The sequence below is a fragment of the Aegilops tauschii genome, chromosome 7, assembly GCF_002575655.3.
Source record: "Aegilops tauschii subsp. strangulata cultivar AL8/78 chromosome 7, Aet v6.0, whole genome shotgun sequence".
NCBI classification, from domain to species: domain Eukaryota; kingdom Viridiplantae; phylum Streptophyta; class Magnoliopsida; order Poales; family Poaceae; genus Aegilops; species Aegilops tauschii.
The window spans coordinates 35,394,848-35,415,332 of NC_053041.3; the positions used below are offsets into that span (position 1 = coordinate 35,394,848).

A 20,485-nucleotide genomic window follows, 5' to 3' on the forward strand; every position below is an offset into this window, starting at 1 on the left:
CGGGGTGAGACCCAGCCGTGGAGTAAAACAAGGAGAAGGCCGGGATGAGCTCCTCCTTGGATCCGGCAGCGACCACCATGGCCACCTCGCTGGCGTCGTCGGTGGTGGCCGGGGAAGCTACGTTGGTGGTGGCCATGGCCAGATCCGTACAGCATGACGACGGGAGGTCGGGGAGGGAGAAGAATGGCGACAGTGGAAGTCCCTCTCCGTCGATTTAGCGACATGGACGGATCCATCCTGGAGGAGGTCGGTAGAAGTTGAGAAACGACAACGTGGAGGTGAGCGCTAGTCAGTGTCGATGGAGAGGAGGGCCTCGGTGGCGGCCATGGCTGAATCACGAAGGAGGGGAGGCGACCGTGACGTCTTGAGGTGGAAGACGACGAGGATTGGGATGCGGCGGCGGCTGCGGCTGCGGCTGGAGACGTGAGGCGAGGTAGGGCTAGTGAGGGATTGAGGGAGGGAGGGCGCGTGGATTTTTCTCTGGTTTTTGTCAACTGGTTTTGTCATTTTGTGTGCAACAATAAAACCATCGGAGGGGTGGTGCGAGGTGGGACTAAAAAAGGGTACGAAAATAAAACCGGAGTACCAGGCTACCAACTGCTCCATTAGGAGTAAAGACTACACGTGCACTCCCTCCTCCCCTTTTTCCCTTTTAGCGATGTGAAAACACATGCACTCGCTTCGTTTCGAACATGATTGATTATGCTTAACTGCAATGCTTCACCCGCATCCTAGTTAAGCATCACTCGCAAGCCCCGATCATCGCCTAACTGCACAGGGACGAAAACACAACCTCTGGCTCCGCGCCATCCACCGTCGCCGCACGACGACACCAGCCCATCGCGTCCACGCAGCCCCCCGTGCCCCTCTCCGAACCCTTCAACACCTGCTTCGGCTGGCATCCCTGGCCACCGTTTGGTCCATGGCACCCCTTATCCCCACCCCTCCAACATTGTTTTGAGATCTATGCTAGCCAACATTGTTTCTCTTTTTTGTTTCTCTCAAATGAAACAACATATAAATTTTAAACTTTGCAGGTCAAACAAACTTTAGAGTGTCAATGTGTGAAAAAACTTGCAGATTTTTGGTCCAATATAAACATATAAATTTTTTCTCTACCGTTTGAGCTCATGTTCATGTTCTTCATTTGTTGAGAGAGAAACACATGACTGTAGTTCTGCAAAGCAATTTATAGTGAACTTTGAATATAATGATCATATGTGATTCTATCAAGAATCCCTTTACACATGTTACTCGTTCTGATAGCAGTTTTCTTGTTCTCCAGAGAATCTCTTCGACTTTGAGGAATCAAAATTTCTTGGTTTGCTCACGCCTTGGTGTAAGTGCTGCAGGCAGGCCCCTGGATCCAGGATGTGTTGGAGATGCAACCTCCAAATATTGGGCTGCCCAGCTTGTGGGGGTGCTAAGCTGCTCAACCCCTCGTCCTCTCTGAGCTAAAGTTGAGGTAACGCCATCCTTTTCTAGAAGAGCTAAAATGGCCATTGTTTTGAAAAACTTTAGCAAACTGTGTGTGTGTAAGCATCACGTTTTGGTTCAGTTTCAGATGACTGCAATGTAGCAAATTGTGTGTATGTATGATGTATGCATTGTATATACAGATCATGTTTCTTCTAACTGGACAAGAGGACCCCCTCTGCACTGCACTCTTGTACTGTCACATAGATTGCCTTGAAAATGTTGTGGTTGCTCCAGAACAAACTGGTTTAATTTGTTAGCTACTTAAGTGTAACAACCGACACATTATCTTTCAAAAATTTGCTCCTGATGAGATGGGGTTCATTTGATGGTTGCTGTTGTAGAATAGCAGGGTAGTATACAATCAGGATAGCTTGCTGACACATATAAGTTGTTTTATATGCTGCTGCTAGCCATCATCAGGAAACAAGTTCACTGTAGGGTTCCCATCCTGACAATCATTCAATGTCGTTCTGAACTGAAAAAAAGAGGGGATATTGTTGTGCCTAGCGTGAAAGCGGGTTGAGCATCAATCGAGCAGAGTCTGCTGCAGTTTTTAGTGGCTGATATATGTATTAAATTTTTGCTTTCTCTAAAACCACACGTATCTTATAATCTGATCGACTTTTCTGTGTAGATTCTGAGCTTCCAAGTGTATGTGTATGCAAATGTGTTTCTGCATACAAGTAGATCATTCTTAGTTAGATATAACATGTACTAGCTAGCTCTTCTTATGATTACATGGCTCACACCCTCAAGCTTGAGGAGTTGATCTCCTAGGGGAGGTTGATATGTTAAGTTCCTTTCTAGATGCATGATTACTGGCATCCACTTATGGTTTGTATGGTCTGCGTGTGTAGATAAGGTTGATGGTTTGGTTGTGTATTTCCTACATCATGTCGTGTTGGATGTTATGAGAAAAAAACTTAACTTTTTGAAGGCCATGCGTTAGATTGGTGTACAAGATGATATATATTCTTTCTCTTTGTTTATTGGGTGCTCTGTTGCATGATGACGTTCTTAAAAAGACAAGTCCATAGTGATGGAACCATTTCTTGTTGTTTCTTCCCACAACAGCCGCCACCATGGAAGGTCCCACTTCTCCCGATGAGCAAAAGAGCGGGAACTCGCAGTAGCAGGCACTCCAGCCTCCTACCGACGAGCTACAGGCACTAGACAGTATGCCCTCCTCTCCTTCCAACCCCTTCCTTGTTGTCAAATCTTGTTTGCCCTTGGGACTTATTACTCACTAGCCTAATATGCAATATCTATTATTTATTAATAAACGGAAGTTTATGTGTTATGTAATCCATGATGACATTTTGTCTTTTTGTAATTGTGAGTGCATAACTGAAAAGCGATGCATCCCGAGTGACATCAGTTGTATACCTGTATATCTGAAACTAACTTGTGTTTGTCAGTATGAGACTTAGAATTCAGTTACTTCTGGTAAGCACCCTTTGCAATGAAGAAAGCCAACTAGTTATCCTCTAGCGTTGAAAGCAATAAACCTCCTTGTAGCTGTAGCTTTCTTGTAATGCCGAGAACAAGAAATTCTTGGAGCCACTAGTGCAGAACCGGGCTTCAGCGCCGGTTCGTAAGGGCCTTTAGTGCCGGTTTCACAACCGGCACTAAAGAGTGGGGACTAAAGGTCCCCCCCCCTAGTACCGGTTCATCACGAACCGGCGCTAAAGTGCCACCACGTGGCATGAGCCAGGCCCGGGTGCGTGCAGGACATTAGTACAGGTTGGTAACACCAACCGGTACTAAATGTTTGGTGGTGTTTTGGTATTATTTTTATTTTTCCTTTAATTTTGTGTTTTCAATTTAATTTAGTGATTATTTTAGTTGTTAAATCATTAGGTGAAAGTACCGCAGATTAGTTTCGACTGGATGCATGTGGATCCTAGCTAAGTGATCAAGTATATGCCATATCCATATTATACTTAATCACTTATAATTAAGTGATCAAGTATAATATTATAAGTGATTAAGTATAATATGGATAATTATAAGTGATTAAGTATAATATGGATATGGCATATACTTGATCACTTAGCTAGGATCCATCCAGCTGAAACTAATCTGCGGTTTCTTTCATAAATGATATAATAACTCATCATCATCATATTAATATAAAAAATCTTGCATCATATCATCAACAACAGTAAACTAGCTAGCTAAAAATCATCATAGTCGTCATTATCACTGTTTAATCATCATAGTCATTACCGCTATCTAATCACCATCAAAACTAGCTTAAAGAAAAAACATTCACTTGTACCAGAAGCAAAGATATCATCGAGTTCAACATGGTCATGATATTATAAGTGTTCAGAACACCACAAAAGTAAATCACCCTTTGAGATTAAGTTCAGGACGAAGAACACGGACATGAGAGGACAAAAGTACTAAGAGCATGAACTAGCTAAATCACCCCTGCTGCTCTCTCTCAGGTAAAATAGCATAGAACATGTATAGCTCTCCTGATTCATCATACTGGAGCATGCAGATGAACCTGTCTCCTAATCATGGGCTGCGCTTCTCATTGCTGCCCCCTAGTACTTCTCTGGGATCGTTAATAATTTTGCTCCAATCTTTCACTATTAAGCATTCATCACTTTTAGAAATCCTGAATGCACTCATGTGCAATGTAGGATATCTTGGCCGTAAGCTAACCATTGACATGTGACCTTTAGTCTCGATCCACTGAGGCACAACTGTCATCGGGAGTCCCTGTTGAAGAACATCGTATAGTAATTAATATACTTAGCAATGAAAGTTTAGCAAAAAAATAATGTATGCAAAAGATGCACTGAGGACAAATAGTAAAAATCTTACCATCTTTCGTAAATAGATGTGACCGTAATTCAATACGATCACTATTGGTCGCACGTTTTGAGTACTAACATTTCTAAGTGTAGGAAGAAAATTTGTCTTAACAATATGAAGATCCTCAAGCCATGAAACATAATGACTTATCTCCTCACAGTTTAGTTCAGCTCCAGGACACTAGTAGGTCATGTCTACCAAGCGCCGGACATGTTTGCTTGAATGGAAATAAGCTGTCAATAGAAATTAGTTGTCAACTATTTTTGAATAAATAATATCAAAGACATAAATATGGTTGAGAAACTCACATAATGGTAGAACTGGAGGCGTCTGCACATCGACTCAGATGTCTCTATTACCTTCAATATCATCTTCCGGACGAATATCAAAGGTGATAACCATATCAGGATCAAATGCATAAGCCTTGCATAGTGCTTGCCAAGTTTTGCATTCAAAATAGGTGTACGTGTCTGCATTGTATAGTTTGACGTTGAAAGTATAACCATGCTCGGTCTTCACGTAAACTCTCTTTACCTCCATAGTTTCCATAGCACTGAAACCTATCTTATCCAAGACAAAAATTCTTACATGGCAGGGGATGCGCTAGTAGAATAGTGAAAATTTAAAATTATAAGTTGAAGCAAATGAAGCATATATAAGTCATGCTTAATTACGAAAAAAGACTTGTCGTTGTGACTTACTGTATCCACTTCGAAGGTCTCATCCAGCTTGATGCTGAAGCGCCTATCATCAACAAGGAAATTTCTGTCGCACAGGCCGCGCTGGTCTTCACAGTATTCGCACTTAATGAAATCTTTTTCGTCGTCAGACGACATTTCCTATGTTCATATAGGTGAAACATTAAACACTTACTAGTTCTATTAATTCAACTACTTCTATTAGTTCAACTAGTTCTATTAATTCAACTAAGCATTTAATAAAAATAAACTTGTTCTATTAATTTTCTTACTAAAATAAAGTAGCTAGTTCTATATAGTAATATTTTAATTAGATTATCAAATCTCAGATATCTAAATTTTCTTACTAAAAATAAACTAGTTCTATTAATTCAACTAATTCAACTAAGAATTTACTAAAAATAAACTAGTTTTATTAATTTTCTTACTAAAATATATATATAAAGTAGCTATATATAGTAATATTTTAATTAGCTCATCAAATCTCATATACCTAAATTTTCTTACTAAAAATAAAATAGTTCTACTAATTCAACTAGTTCAACTAAGCATTTACTAAAAATAAACTAGTTATATTAATTCAACTAGTTCAAATAATCTCATACCTAAATTTTCTTACTAAAAATAAACTTGTTTTATTAATTTTCATACTAAAAATAAACTAGTTATATTAATTCAACTAGTTTAAATAATCTCATATACCTAAATTTTCTTACTAAAAATAAACTTGTTCTATTAATTTTCATACTAAAAATAAACTAGTTATATTAATTTAACTAGTTCAAATCTCATATATATACCTAATTAATATCTAGCTAATTCATCTAAAATTGACATTAATATTTAACATCTTTTCCATATAATTCATCTAACATTAACATTCCAACATTCTTATCTACGTAATTCATCTAACATTAATCTAAACAACAGAAAACAGAAAATAAGTAAAAAATATGTGTGTGTGTGTGTGTATGTGCGTGTGTATGTGTGTGTGTGTACGAGCGGGGGGTTGCGGCGTACGGGCGGCGGCGCGAGACGGCGATGCGACTTGGATGGCGCGACGACGGGTGGCGGGCCGGGGGCGACGGCGTACACGACGGGCGGCCGGGGCAACAGCGGTGACGGTGACGACGGGCAGCGGGGGCGACGGCGCGCGGCCGGGGCGGCGAGGGCGGCGGGGCCGGCAAGGGTGGCGCGCGATGGGCGACGGCGCGGCGGCGGCGGCGATGTCGCGCGAAGAAGTTGGAGAAGAAGTGGATCGATGAAACTGATTTTTTCGTAAGTGCCATATATATAGGAGGGGCCTTTAGTACCGGTTGGAGCCACCAACCGGTACTAAAGGCCAATTTTCGTCAGGTCAGGCGGCGGGAAACGGCCCCATTTAGTACCGGTTCGTGGCTTGAACTGGTACTAAAGGCCCACGCATTAGTACCGGTTGGAGCCACCAACCAGTACTAATGGTTGTGCGCTGCCACCAGCGGTGCATAATGTTTAGTCCCACCTTGCTGAGCGAAGGGCAGCCGCACTGGTTTATAAACCCAGCCGCGGCTGCTCCTTCGAACTTCTCTATATAGCAGGCTTCTAGGCCTAACTTCAGGGCGCTGCCCTGTGAGCCTGCTGGCCCTTCTGGGCCTGTATTTGTAGCGGCCCAACAATTTTTTATATAATTTTCTTTTATTTATTTCTGAGTAGTGTTTTTGCTGTATTTAGTTTCTTTGTGAATATAACAATTTTTATATAGTTTTTTTCTGTTCTGCATTATTTATTTTCTGCTATTTATTTTTGAGTAAATTTTTATATAGTTTTTGTCTTTTCTGTTTTATTATGATGCATACTAAACGCGAAAATAGGCTGGAGTTCAAATAAGTTTAAAAACATTGAAGCGCCCGTGTAACAGATGAGTTCTCGTCTGAAACCCTGATACTCCGAAAGAGATTGTCCAGTTTGTACACGAGGTGCGTCCAGTTTTCGCCGTGACCCTCTCTACTCTTTTGCACATGCTATGCGGGTGAAATGATGATACCATGCCAAGTTCCAACATTTTCAGAGTTCATTTTGTAGTGATTTTCAATTTCACCGTCATTTAGCTCTCTAAACAAATCGGTAAATGACTGAAAAACAACAAATGATGTTAGAACGTGTTGAAAATTGATGACATCGCTTTGAATGATGCATACTGAACGCAGAAATAGGCTGGAGTTCAAATAAGTTTAAAAACATTGAAGCGCCCGTGTAACAGATGAGTTCTCGTCTGAAACCCTGATACTCCGAAAGAGATTGTCCAGTTTGTACACGAGGTGCGTCCAGTTTTCGCCGTGACCCTCTCTACTCTTTTGCACATGCTATGCGGGTGAAATGATGATACCATGCCAAGTTCCAACATTTTCAGAGTTCATTTTGTAGTGATTTTCAATTTCACCGTCATTTAGCTCTCTAAACAAATCGGTAAATGACTGAAAAACAACAAATGATGTTAGAACGTGTTGAAAATTGATGACATCGCTTTGAATGATGCATACTGAACGCAGAAATAGGCTGGAGTTCAAATAAGTTTAGAAAACATTGAAGTGCCCGTGTAACAGATGAGTTCTCGTCCGAAACCCTGATACTCCCAAAGATATTATCAAGTTTGTACGAGGTGCGTCCAGTTTTCGCCGTGAACCTCTCTACTCTTTTGCACATGCTATGCGGGTGAAATGATGATACCATGCCAAGTTCTAACATTTTCAGAGTTCATTTTGTAGTGATTTTCAATTTCACCGTCATTTAGCTCTCTAAACAAATCGGTAAATGACTGAAAAACAGCAAATGATGTCAGAACGTGTTGGAAATTGATGACGTCGCTTTGAATGATGCATACTGAACGCAAAAATAGGCTGGAGTTCAAATAAGTTTAAAAAACATTGAAGTGCCCGTGTAACAGATGAGTTCTCGTCCGAAACCCTGATACTCCGGAAGAGATTGTCCAGTTTGTACACGAGGTGCGTCCAGTTTTCGCCGTGACCCTCTCTACTCTTTTGCACATGCTATGCGGGTCAAATGATGATACCATGCCAAGTTCCAACATTTCGAGAGTTCATTTTGTAGTGATTTTCAATTTCACCGTCATTTAGCTCTCTAAACAAATCGGTAAATGACTGAAAAACAACAAATGATGTCAGAACGTGTTGGAAATTGATGATGTCGCTTTGAATGATGCATACTGAACGCAAAAATAGGCTGGAGTTCAAATAAGTTTAAAAAACTTTGATTATCATAAAAATACATTGATTATCAATGATCTTTTTGTGTACAATCTGAATTGTCAATATGAGTCTTCAACGGTTTAGAAATCGGTGAAGACTCATATTGCGACCACAAATTCTACACATAGAGTTCAATGAAGACCAAGTGCTTGTGATAGTTTGAGAAGTAACATATTTAAGGTGGTAAAAATCTTGCTACACTGGTAGAAAAAGAGGCTTCCATACGCCCCCATTAGTCCCCAAAACAATCGAACCGCGACCAAAGGGGTCTTTAGTCGCGGTTCGGGAGAAGACCCGCGACCAACTATCTGGGCCCAGCGCGCTCGGTCGACAGCTGGCGGACGGGAGGGGCTTTAGTCCCGGTTGGCCTGGCCAACCGGGACTAAAGGTCCCCGAAGGCCTTTAGTCGCGGTTGGCCAGGCCAACCGGGACTAAAGGCCCATCCAGCTGGCGGACGGGAGGGGCTTTAGTCCCGGTTGGCCTGTCCAACCGCGACTAAAGGTCCCCGAAGGCCTTTAGTTGCGGTTGGCCAGGCCAACCGGGACTAAATGCCCATCCCTATATATAGGACTCAGCTCACTTCACTTCACTCAGCTCACTTCACAATTTTCAGAAGGGGGTGGTGGGTTTGCTTTTGGTTCCTCCTATGCACACAAGGTGTTTGATGAAATGCCCGAGAGCCTGAAACAAACATGATATGAAGTGTCCGAGCCACACTTGAGCTTTCTCATTTATTTTTCCTCCGCGATCGCGGTTAGCAACTTGAACCTTTCATGTGTCATTGATAAAATATGCATGTGTGTAGTTCATTGTTTAATTTGTATTATTTCTAGCTAGTTAGTTTAACAAATGCATGATGGTTAATTATATACTTTATATAATAATAATGCAGATGAATCGGCAATGGATGTACGGTCCCCGAGTCTCCGGCGAGTTCACTATGGGTTTGAAAGATTTCCTCGTAGTGGCAAATGCGAACAAGCAGCAAGGTTTTATTATTTGTCCATGTGCTGTCTGTAAGAATCAGAAGGGTTACTCCTCCTCAAGAGACGTTCACATGCACCTGCTTCGGCACGGTTTCATGCCAAGCTATAATTGTTGGACCAAGCATGGAGAAAGAGGGGTTAGAATGGAAGAAGATGAAGAAGGGGATGATATCGATGACAACTATCATGATCATTTCGGTGATACTTTCATGGAGGATGATGCTGAAGGTGGGGAAGGGTTAGGTGAAGGTGAAGAAGAGGCACATGATGAGCCCGCTGATGATCTTGGTCGGACCATTGCTGATGCATGGAGACGCTGCGAAACTGACAAGGAGAGGGAGAATTTGGATCGCATGTTAGAGGATCAAAAAAAGTCGTTGTATCCAGGATGCGATAATAGTCTGAAAAAGCTGGGCTGCACACTGGATTTGCTAAAATCGAAGGCACAGGAAGGTGTAGGTGACTCATCATTTGAAAATTTGCTAAAAATGTTGAAGAATATGTTTCCGAAGAATAACGAGTTGCCCGCCAGTACGTACGAAGCAAAGAAGGTTGTCTGCCCTCTAGGTTTAGAGGTTCTAAAGATACATGCATGCATTAACGACTGCATCCTCTACCGCGGTGAATACGAGAATTTGAATGAATGCCCTGTATGCACTGCATTGCGTTATAAGATCAGAGGCGATGACCCTGGTGACGATGTTGAGGGCGAGGAACCCAGGAAGAGGGTTCCCGCCAAGGTGATGTGGTATGCTCCTATAATACCACGGTTGAAACGTCTGTTCATGAACAAAAAGCATGCCAAGTCGTTGCGATGGCACAAAGAGGACCGTAAGTCCGACGGGGAGTTGAGACACCCCGCTGATGGAACACAATGGAGAAAGATCGACAGAGTGTTCAAAGATTTTGCAGCTGACGCAAGGAACATAAGATTTGGTCTAAGTACTGATGGCATGAATCCTTTTGGCGAGCAGAGCTCCAGCCATAGCACCTGGCCCGTGACTCTATGCATCTACAACCTTCCTCCTTGGTTGTGCATGAAGCGGAAGTTCATTACGATGCCAATTCTCATCCAAGGCCCTAAGCAACCCGGCAACGACATCGATGTGTACCTAAGGCCATTAGTTGAAGAACTTTTACAGTTGTGGGCCAGACCTGGTGTACGTGTCTGGGATGAGCACAAAGGAGAGGAATTTGACCTACGAGCGTTGCTTTTTGTAACCATCAACGATTGGCCTGCTCTCAGTAACCTTTCGGGACAGACAAATAAGGGATACAATGCATGCACGCACTGCTTACATCAGACTGAAAGTGTACGTTTGGTTAATTGTAAGAAGAACGTGTACCTGGGTCATCGTCGATTTCTTCCCCGAAATCATAACGTAAGAAAGAAAGGCAAGCATTTCAACGGCAAGGCAGATCACCGGCCGAAGCCTGCGGAACGTACTGGTGCTGAGATATTTGATATGGTCAAGGATTTGAAAGTCATCTTTGGAAAGGGTCCTGGCGGACAATCAGTTCCGCGGGGAGTTGACGGGCACGCACCCATGTGGAAGAAGAAATCTATATTTTGGAAGCTAGAATATTGGAAAGTCCTAGATGTCCGCTCTGCAATCGACGTGATGCATGTTACGAAGAATATTTGCGTGAACCTGCTAAGCTTCTTGGGCGTGTATGGGAAGACAAATGATACAAAGGAAGCACGGCAGGAGCAGCAACTTTTGAAAGACCCAGATGACCGGCATCCGGAATGGTTTCAAGGTCGTGCCAGCTACGCTCTTACCAAAGAAGAGAAGGTCATTTTTTTTGAATGCCTGAGCAGTATGAAGGTCCCTTCTGGCTTCTCGTCGAATATAAAGGGAATAATAAACATGGCGGAGAAAAAGTTCCAAAACCTGAAGTCTCACGACTGCCACGTGATTATGACGCAATTGCTTCCGATTGCTTTGAGGGGGCTCCTACCGGAAAATGTTCGAGTAGCCATTGTGAAGCTATGTGCATTCCTCAATGCAATCTCTCAGAAGGTAATCAATCCAGAAGATCTACCACGGTTACAGAACGATGTGGTCCAATGCCTTGTCAGTTTCGAGTTGGTGTTCCCACCATCCTTCTTCGATATTATGACGCACCTCCTGGTCCACCTAGTCGAAGAGATTTCCATTCTCGGTCCTGTATTTCTACACAATATGTTCCCCTTTGAGAGGTTCATGGGAGTATTAAAGAAATATGTTCGTAACCGTGCTAGGCCAGAAGGAAGCATCTTCAAGGGCTATGGAAATGAGGAGGTAATTGAGTTATGTATTGACTATGTTCCTGACCTTAAGCCGATTGGTATTCCTCAATCGCGGCACGAGGGGAGACTAAGTGGAAAAGGCAAGATCGGAAGGGAATCCACGATATGTATGGATGGTCATTCTATGACTGAAGCACACCACACAGTTCTGCAAAATTCCAGCTTGGTGGCTCCGTACTTCGAGCAACACAAGAATATTTTACGCTCGGACAACCCGGGGAAGCCTGAATCCTGGATTAGAAAGGCCCACATGGAGACTTTCGGCAGTTGGTTGCGAAAACATTTAATGAATGACAATGATGTTGGAGATCAGCTGTACATGTTGGCCAAGAAACCATCTTCGACTATAACGACTTTCCAAGGGTACGAGATAAATGGGAATACATTTTACACCATCGCCCAAGATAAAAAGAGCACCAACCAAAACAGTGGTGTCCGCTTTGATGCAGCAACCGAGAATGGGCAAAAGGTCACATATTATGGTTACATAGAGGAGATATGGGAACTTGACTATGGACCCTCCTTTAAGGTCCCTTTGTTCGGTGCAAATGGTTCAAGCTAACAGGAGGTGGGGTAAAGGTGGACGAGCAATACGGAATGACAATGGTGGATTTCAACAATCTTGGTTACCTTGACGAACCATTCGTCCTTGCCAAAGATGTCGCTCAGGTTTTTTATTTGAAGGACATGAGTAGCAAACCGAGGAAACGGAAAGATAAGAAAACGATCAGTACATCATGCGATGATCCAAAGCGCCACATTGTTCTTTCAGGGAAAAGAAACATCGTGGGAGTGGAGGACAAGACAGACATGTCAGAAGATTATAATATGTTTGGTGAAATTCCGCCCTTCAAAGTGAACACTGACCCAAGCATTAAGTTAAATGATGAGGATGCTCCATGGATACGGCACAATCGTAAGCAAGCAGGGACACAAGGGAAGAATTGATGTGTAATAATTTATTGTACCAAACTTTGTATTTCGTCGATGAACTGAATGATGTATCAAACCTTTTGTCAAACCTTCAAGGGATTTTAAAATGAATTAGTTTTATTTTTCTGATTTTTTTGATATATAATTGTATTTTTAAGATTTTAAAATGAATTAGTTTCATTTTTCTGATTTTAAAAGGAAAAAGGAAGAAGAAGAAAGAAGGAAAAAGGAAGAAAAAAACAGAAGAAAAAACGAAAAACAGAAGAAAAGAACAAACAGAAGAAAAACATAAGAAAAAAACAGAAGAAAAAACAGAAGAAAAATGGAAAAAGGAAAAAAGGAAGAAAAAAAAGAAGAAAAACAAGAAAAAGGAAGAAACAAAAAGAAGAAAAAAACAGAAGAAAAAAGGAAGAAAAAACAGAAGAAAAACAAGAATAAAATAAACAGAAGAAAAACAAAATAATATAAACTTTAATAAAATATATAAGTACAAACAAAATAAAATAAATTTTAGTAACATAAATAAATAAGTAATTAGAAACTTTAATAGCAAAAATAATTATCATAAAGTAAAATAAATAAGTAATTAGAAACAAAATAAATAAAGCAAAAAAGAAAACAAAAAACAGGCAAAAAATAAAAAATATGCCACCTACTGGGCCACCACGGCGTGAATACGACTAGAAACCCATTAATGGGCCAGGATTCAGGCCCGCAGAAGGCCCAGTAGGCCAACAGGCACATAGTGACAGAATAGGCCCGTAAGCCTGCATTTGAGAGGAGCTCGAAGTGGTGAGCGCAGCCGCGCTTATAAACCACTGTCGAAGCCTCTCGGCTAGCGAGGTGGGACTAAACATCCCACCGCACCGCGCCAGTTCCAGCACAGACCTTTAGTCCCGGTTGGGGAGGCGGACCGCGACTAAAGGGTAACCTTTAGTCGCGGTTGTTGTCCCCAACCGCGACTAAAGGGTCTTTCTGCGCGGGAACGAAAGCGGCGCCAAAACCCTTTAGTCCCGGTTGGGGAGGCGGACCGCGACTAAAGGGTACCCTTTAGTCGCGGTTGGTGTGGCCAGCCGCGACTAAAGGGTACCTTTAGTCGCGGTCCTCCTCCCCAACCGCGACTAAAGGTGCGTCTATAAATACTGCACTTAGCAGTTTCGCCATTTCCCATTCTCCTCTCTCTCGACGCTGAAGCCCTGCCCCGACGCCGACGCCGACGCCGCTTCCGTCCCCAGTGAGCGCCGCCTCCGCCCGTGCCCTGCCCTTGCCCGCCGGCCGCCGCCCGCCGCCCGACGCCCTGCCGCCCGCCGCCCGCTGGCCCTGCCTGCCGTCCTCCGCGCGCCGGCAGAAGAAGAAGAAGGAAGAAGAAAAAGGAAGAAGAAGAAGAAAGAAAAAGGAAAAAGGAAGAAGAAGAAAGAAGGAAGAAGAAAACAAAAGAAAAACAGAAGAAAAACAAGAAAAAGGAAGAAAAAAGGAAAAAGGAAGAAAAAAAGAAAACAAAAGAAAAAGGAAGAAAACAACAGAAGAAAAACAAAGGAAGAAGAAAAAAAAGAAAGAAGAAAAAAAAAGAAAAACACAAGAAAAACAAACAGAAGAAAAAAACAGAAGAAAAAACAAAAGAAAACAAAAAAACAGAAGAAAAACAAAGGAAGAAGAAAAAAAAAAGAAAACAAAAAAACAAAAGAAAACAAAAAAACAAACAAAAGAAAAAAACAAAAAAAAGGAAAACACAAGAAAAAAGAAAAAGGAAAAAGAAAGAAAATAGAAAACAAAAGAAAACACAAGAAAAACAAACAGAAGAAAAATACAAAGGAAGAAGGAAAAAAGAAAGAAGAAAAAAAAAGGAAGAAGAAAAAAAGAAAGAAGAAAGAAAGAAGAAAAAGGAAGAAGAAGAAAAGAAAGAAGAAAAACAAAGGAGGAAGAAAAACAAAGGAAGAAGAAAAACAAAGGAAGAAGAAAAAAAGAAAGAAGAAGAAAAAAGGAAGAAGAAAAAAGAAAGAAGAAAGAAAGAAGAAAAAGGAAGAAGAAGAAAAGGAAGAAGAAAAAAAGAAAGAAGAAAGAAAGAAGAAAGAAAAAGGAAGAAGGAAAAACAAGAAAGAAAAAGGAAGAAGAAAAACAAAGGAAGAAGAAAAAAAGAAAGAAGAAAAAGGAAGAAGAAAAAAAAAGAAGAAAGAAAAAGGAAGAAGAAAAAACAAGAAAGAAAAAGGAAGAAGAAAAAAATGAAAACCAAATGAAAACCAAAAGAAAGAAGAAATAAAAAGGAAGAAGAAAAAAAGAAGAAGAAAGGAAGAAGAAAGAAAGAAAAAAGAAAAAGGAAGAAGAAGAAAGAAAGAAGAAAGGAAGAAGAAGAAGAAAGGAAGAAGAAGAAAGAAAGAAGAAGAAAAAAATGAAAACCAAAAGAAAGAAGAAAGAAAAAGGAAGAAGAAAAAAAGAAGAAGAAAGGAAGAAGAAAGGAAGAAGAAGAAAGAAAGAAAAAAGAAAAAGGAAGAAGAAGAAAGAAAGAAGAAAGGAAGAAGAAGAAAGGAAGAAGAAGAAAGAAAGAAGAAGAAAGGAAGAAGAAGAAAGAAAGAAGAAGAAAGGAAAAAGGAAGAAGAGAAAGGAAGAAGAAGAAAGAGGAAGAAGAAAGGAAGAAGAAGAAAGAAAGAAGAAAGAGGAAGAAGAAAGGAAGAAGAAGAAAGGAAGAAGAAGAAAAAAAGAATTTTTACTTAAAGAATCTTATTTTTTAATTCCTCCTCCTCTATGTCCCCTTAATCTTATTTTTTAATTCCTTTATACTTAAAGAATTTTTACTACATGCAGGAGTGACATATGGCGGACGATAGAACCGAGCCGCTTAGGGATCCGGAGGCTGAACGTTATTTAATGGACATCATCAACAACGAGATTCCTTATGTGCCGGGCTCAGAATATGAGCAACAAGAGGATGTAGTCTCTTCTTTTCTGAACCTTGACGGTGGAACAGAGATTGTCGATGATCAAGAAGGTGAAGGAATGGACATTGTCGACGGAGGTCAACCGTCAACAACCGACGATCTCGAATTGCAAGTAGCAACCACCTCCGGCGAGGTATATATATACATTGAGCCTCTCGTGATACAAACTTACTGAAATGTGAATACATATGTATTAACGCGCGCGACTCTCTTTCTTTTTTTAGCCCTCCGGATCGAGTACGACAAAGCGTGGCAAATCCAAGGAGATGAAAACAGGAGAAACATATGCCATTGAGTTTGTCAGTGAAACCGGCAAGCCCCTACAGCACACCTCAAAGTTTATCAACCAATGCGGAGTCGTTGTTAGAGACAACGTCCCGATCACCATCCAGGAATGGAAGGAGCCAAAGAAGGCACGTCTTGGTTTCAGTTTTGTCGACAAGAGAACGAAAAAGGATTGCTGGAGAAAGCTTATGGAACATTTCATTCTACCTCCGGAATACAACAAAGTCGATGAATTCGGTAACGAGGTTCCGGGTGGACGTCAGAGGAGGAGGCTAGTTAAAGAGTTCGCTCTTCAGAAGATGGGCGAAGCATTCCGGAACTTCAAGAAAAATTTAACCCGTGACTATGTCAACAAGGGCAAGACTCCGGATTTCAATGGTCAACATGAGAAACTGAAAGATGATTGGCCAGAATTTGTGAGGCAAAAGCAATCGGAGCATTTCAAGGAAATATCGAAAAAAATAAGGATAATGCGAGTAAGAAAAAGTTCCATCATATTATGGGGCCAGGAGGATACCGCCTTTCGGAGCCTAGGTGGCAGAAGATGGAGGAGGACCTGAGGGTGCGAGGAATCCCTCTAGGTACAGAGGGATGGGACCCAAGGGCCAAAAGCTGGTGGTACGGGCATGGGGGATCGCTAGACCCGGAGACAGGGGTGTGTGTTCACCGGCAGAGACAGTTTGCTCCCACCCAAGCCCTTATTGACGCAATGACCCAAGCTCAAGAGGGCTTGATCAAGTTCAACAGAGAGAAAGACGCACTGACAACAGCCCTCGGGAATGATGAACACGGAGGACGTGTACGAGGCAAAGGCAAAGTTCCGTGGAAAGTAGGGTTTTCCCAGGACAATGACCCGTACTGTTACAGAAGCCGTAAGAGAAAGACGGACCGGGATGCAGATCTTATGACGAAGTTTGCATCGGAACTCCATGAGTTGAAGCAGACCGTGCATGAACTAGTGAAAGAAAAATCGGCTGTAGGGCCGCATGAAGATCATGAAGCGGATCGCGGAAGCCAGCAGCGGAGAAGCAGCGTGGCTTCCACGGATGCCCCGCCTGCTGCTAGTGCACCGATGATCGAGATTCGTGCACCGGAGCCTCACTACCCCGTGGATGATGTAAAGGAGATGAAAGAATGTGATCTGCATTATCCCGTGGGGAACGTTTCCACGAAGGTAGCTAGCGGCAGTGCTTTACCCTGTACACCTGGAGCACTCCACCACAACAACCCCATTGCATATGGCTATGCTCGTGTCACGGTGGAAGACATAGTCCAAGGGTTTGAGGACCTGGAGATTGACAAACCTACACCCGAAGGGGAGAGAAGACTTGGAGATGTCAAGCGCCAGTTCATTCTATGGAAAAAGAAGTACATAGTGTTTCCAGGCGAGGCGCCAAGGCTAGCAAGTCCACCCCCCTCCGATGGTGGTGGTGGTGGTGGCGGTGGTGGCGGTGGTGGTGGTCGTGGTGGTTCACCTACACCTCCTTCACGCCATTCGACGCCGTCCCCCGATCCACAACCTCCGGCGGGTACGACGCCCCCCAATCCTCCTCCGACGGGTACGACGCCCCCCAATCCACCTCCGGCGAAGAAGCAGAAGCAGGCGGACAGCAAGGAAACCCGCTCCTGGACTATTAACCCGGACCCTTATGTACCTAAGACCACAAGGGTACCGGAGCCATCACTGAAGCCTCTCCTCCCAAGGCCTGGGGAACTTAGTGAAGCTGAAACCAAATTGGCCGCGTCTGCTGATTATGAGAAATGGAAGGCGGATATGAAGGCGAAAAAAGAGCCTGAGCCCAAGCAAGTATTCACTGAGAAGCAAAAGAAGTGGGCTAAGGATTTTTTGACGACACCGTCCCAAGCCGAGCTGAATATGCCTGACGACTATGGACATGAACTTCGTAGGCAAGCAAAAATATTGAAGGAGGAGAAAGAAGAAAGTAAAAAAGCGGGAAATAAGTTGACCAGCTCGGGATGCAGAAGAAACAATCGATCCCCCCGCTCATAGTGAAAGCCGGTCCGGAAGAGGACCCCGAGATCATAGCAGCTGCGGCAGCACTTGGATTGACTGTAGCGAGTGCCATGAAACAAGCGTCCGAGATGGGTTTGACTCTTCGTGCCTTCTTAGGCCTTGAGGATGCGCCAGTATGTGAGATAGCATTACAATATGTGCGGAATGGGCCTCTCGTCGAGCCTGCGCGGGAAAAGAGTCTACCACCACAAATGCGAAATCTGCTACGTTGGTACAAGCAATTCATAACATGGGCCGACAAAGAATATATTTATGCGGATGTTACAGATGAGCATCACACCAAACGGTACTCTGTAGAAGTTCATATGAGTGAATTGTTCCAGCTGTTCAATCTGCGCGACCTCGACAAATCTATGCTGAGTTGCTACGTTCTGTAAGTGATTTATTTCTACCTCATCTCGTTCTTCATTGCCTGCACTATATATATATATTGTCCTAACTATATTGTTGCGTACGCTATTATGCAGATTGAAGATTTGGGAATGCAAAATAAAAAACATCCATGATGTTGGGTTCATTGACCCACATATCGTTAATGGACATGTGTTACAACATCACCCCGAAGACGTGGAGAAAGACTTGTACAAGTTTCTTAGAAAGCATCAACTCAAAAGTCATATTCTATTTCCTTACCATTTTGGGTGAGTGTTTCTCTCTTGTGCCCATTCTCTTTTGTTTACTCCATGCATGGTATGTCTAATCGATGAGTTATGCATGACTGTGCATGTAACGTGTCCGCAGGTTCCACTGGATTCTGCTAAATATTGAACTTCACACCTCCAGAGTTCTAATCATGGACTCTATGGATTCGGATCCAAAGCGTTGGGCCGACATGAGAAAAATGCTGCAAAAGTAATTATTTTCAATCATTTGAGCTCTATATCGATCGGTCTCTTTCGTTCATTTCCTAATATCAAGTAACTAATAACTCCCTTGTTCATTTAATTTTCTTTGCCCTGTAGGGTTTGGAGACGGTTCTCAGAAGAAATTGTCGGTGAATTCAAACATGAGCTAGATTTCAGAAGGTTAGTTAATATGGATAAGCAGCCACCGGGGACCAATCTATGTGGATACTATGTTTGTGAGAACATCCGGAGACACACCTCTGAGCGGAAGGCATCGGATAGCGTGCGGAACGCGATAACTTGCGGAGGAGGCTTAGTCCAGAAGCTCGCTTCCGACCAATTCAAGAAGAATTAGCAGGATTTTTCATGAGGGAAGTCATCAATCCTAAAGGAGAACACTATACCGAGGACGAAGAAATTTATATGCATACCCGAGATTGAAACTTGTACGAAGTTGTATATGGTCATCCATCCTAATTGTGTATGGAAACTTGTTTGAAGTTGTATATGGTCACCCGAGATTGAATATATATTATATATTCCTCTTGAATTCTTCTTGTTTGAAATTTCATATGCATGTATATAGTAGCGTAGAATATGTGTACTGAAACTTTATCAAAATTAAAATAAAACACAAAATATAATATAAAAGAAATAAAACACTCCAAACTAAAAAGAAACCAGGTTTAGGGGGGCTAAAACCCTAAACCTGCGGAGGAGCCCTTTAGTCCCGGGTGGCCAAGAGAACCGGGACTAAAGGTCCTCCGCCCCGACGGACCACGGGCGTCCACGTGGACGGGCCTTTAGTCCCGGTCAGCCACAAGAACCGGGACTAAAGCCTTTAGTCGCGGTCCGTAAGAGGCGCGACTAAAGGGGGGGGGGTCTTTAGTCGCGCATATTTAGTCCCGGTTGCACAGCCGGGACTAAAGGCTGTTGCGAACCGGGACTAAAGGGCTTTTTTCTACCAGTGCTAGGGGAGCGAGGTGGGACTAAAAACAGCCTGCCACAACCTCTTTACTACCGCTTCGTGCCACGAACTGGTACTAAAGGTGCTGGCCGGGCGCCATTCTCTTTAGGACCGGTTCGTGGCATGAACCGGTACTAAAGGTTCGCCCCGAACCGGTACTAAAGATCTCCTCCCGCCTAGCCATTTGAACCGGCACTAATGGACACATTAGTGCCGGCTCAAATGCAAACCGGCACTGATGTGTCTCACATTTGACCCTTTTTCTAGTAGTGAGCTATCAATTTTGCATTCAACGTTGTAATTCGCGGGGACCTGGTTCTTTCCTTTTGATGTATTGTACGCCAATGATATGACTCATGAATAGCAATAAACCATATTAGTACCTATCTTTTTTGGAGATTGATGTGTTTATGTTTTTTACCGGACACATGTCATTATTCTTGTGTTACAAAGCTCATTTGCGAAAGCTGGGCATGTTGCCGACCTGCTCATTTGCAACAGTTCCTGAGCTTCCAGGGAAGGGACGGTGGTGGTGCGCCTGTAGCAGGAACAAGGAAGTGTGTCGATGACACGAGCTCTGGGACCGGGTCCGGTGGAAACCTAAGCTTCAAGTGTGAGGCTGGCAGCTGCTCGTCGTTGTACTCGCCGCTGTCATTCGCGTCGGCGCCGGTCGGGAGGATGAAGCAAGAGCAGCCGTCTTGGAGGAATGGGAACGGGAAATACAGCTACAGCAATGGGTATGCGTCCTGGCTGTTGTCGATGAGCCACAAGAGCTCAGTATTGGAGGCGTACGGATGGCGCAGTGGATGGGAGTTTCCATTTTACTCGTTTTTTTGGTAGTCCTGTAGCGTTTTGTTGGGTTTGGATGCTTGCTTGTAGTGGGAGCGAATTTTGTTTTGGTTTGGATCCTTTTGCTTTCGTGATAAAGCAGGGGCCTCGAATCCTGGAAATTTAGCT

General features: G+C 42.9%; 1 pseudogene; it reads left to right on the forward strand.

The window, feature by feature from the left end:
* Positions 1-222: 222 nt before the first annotated feature.
* Positions 223-20,485, forward strand: part of LOC109745302 (probable indole-3-pyruvate monooxygenase YUCCA11) — a 52,307-nt pseudogene continuing 32,044 nt past the window's right edge.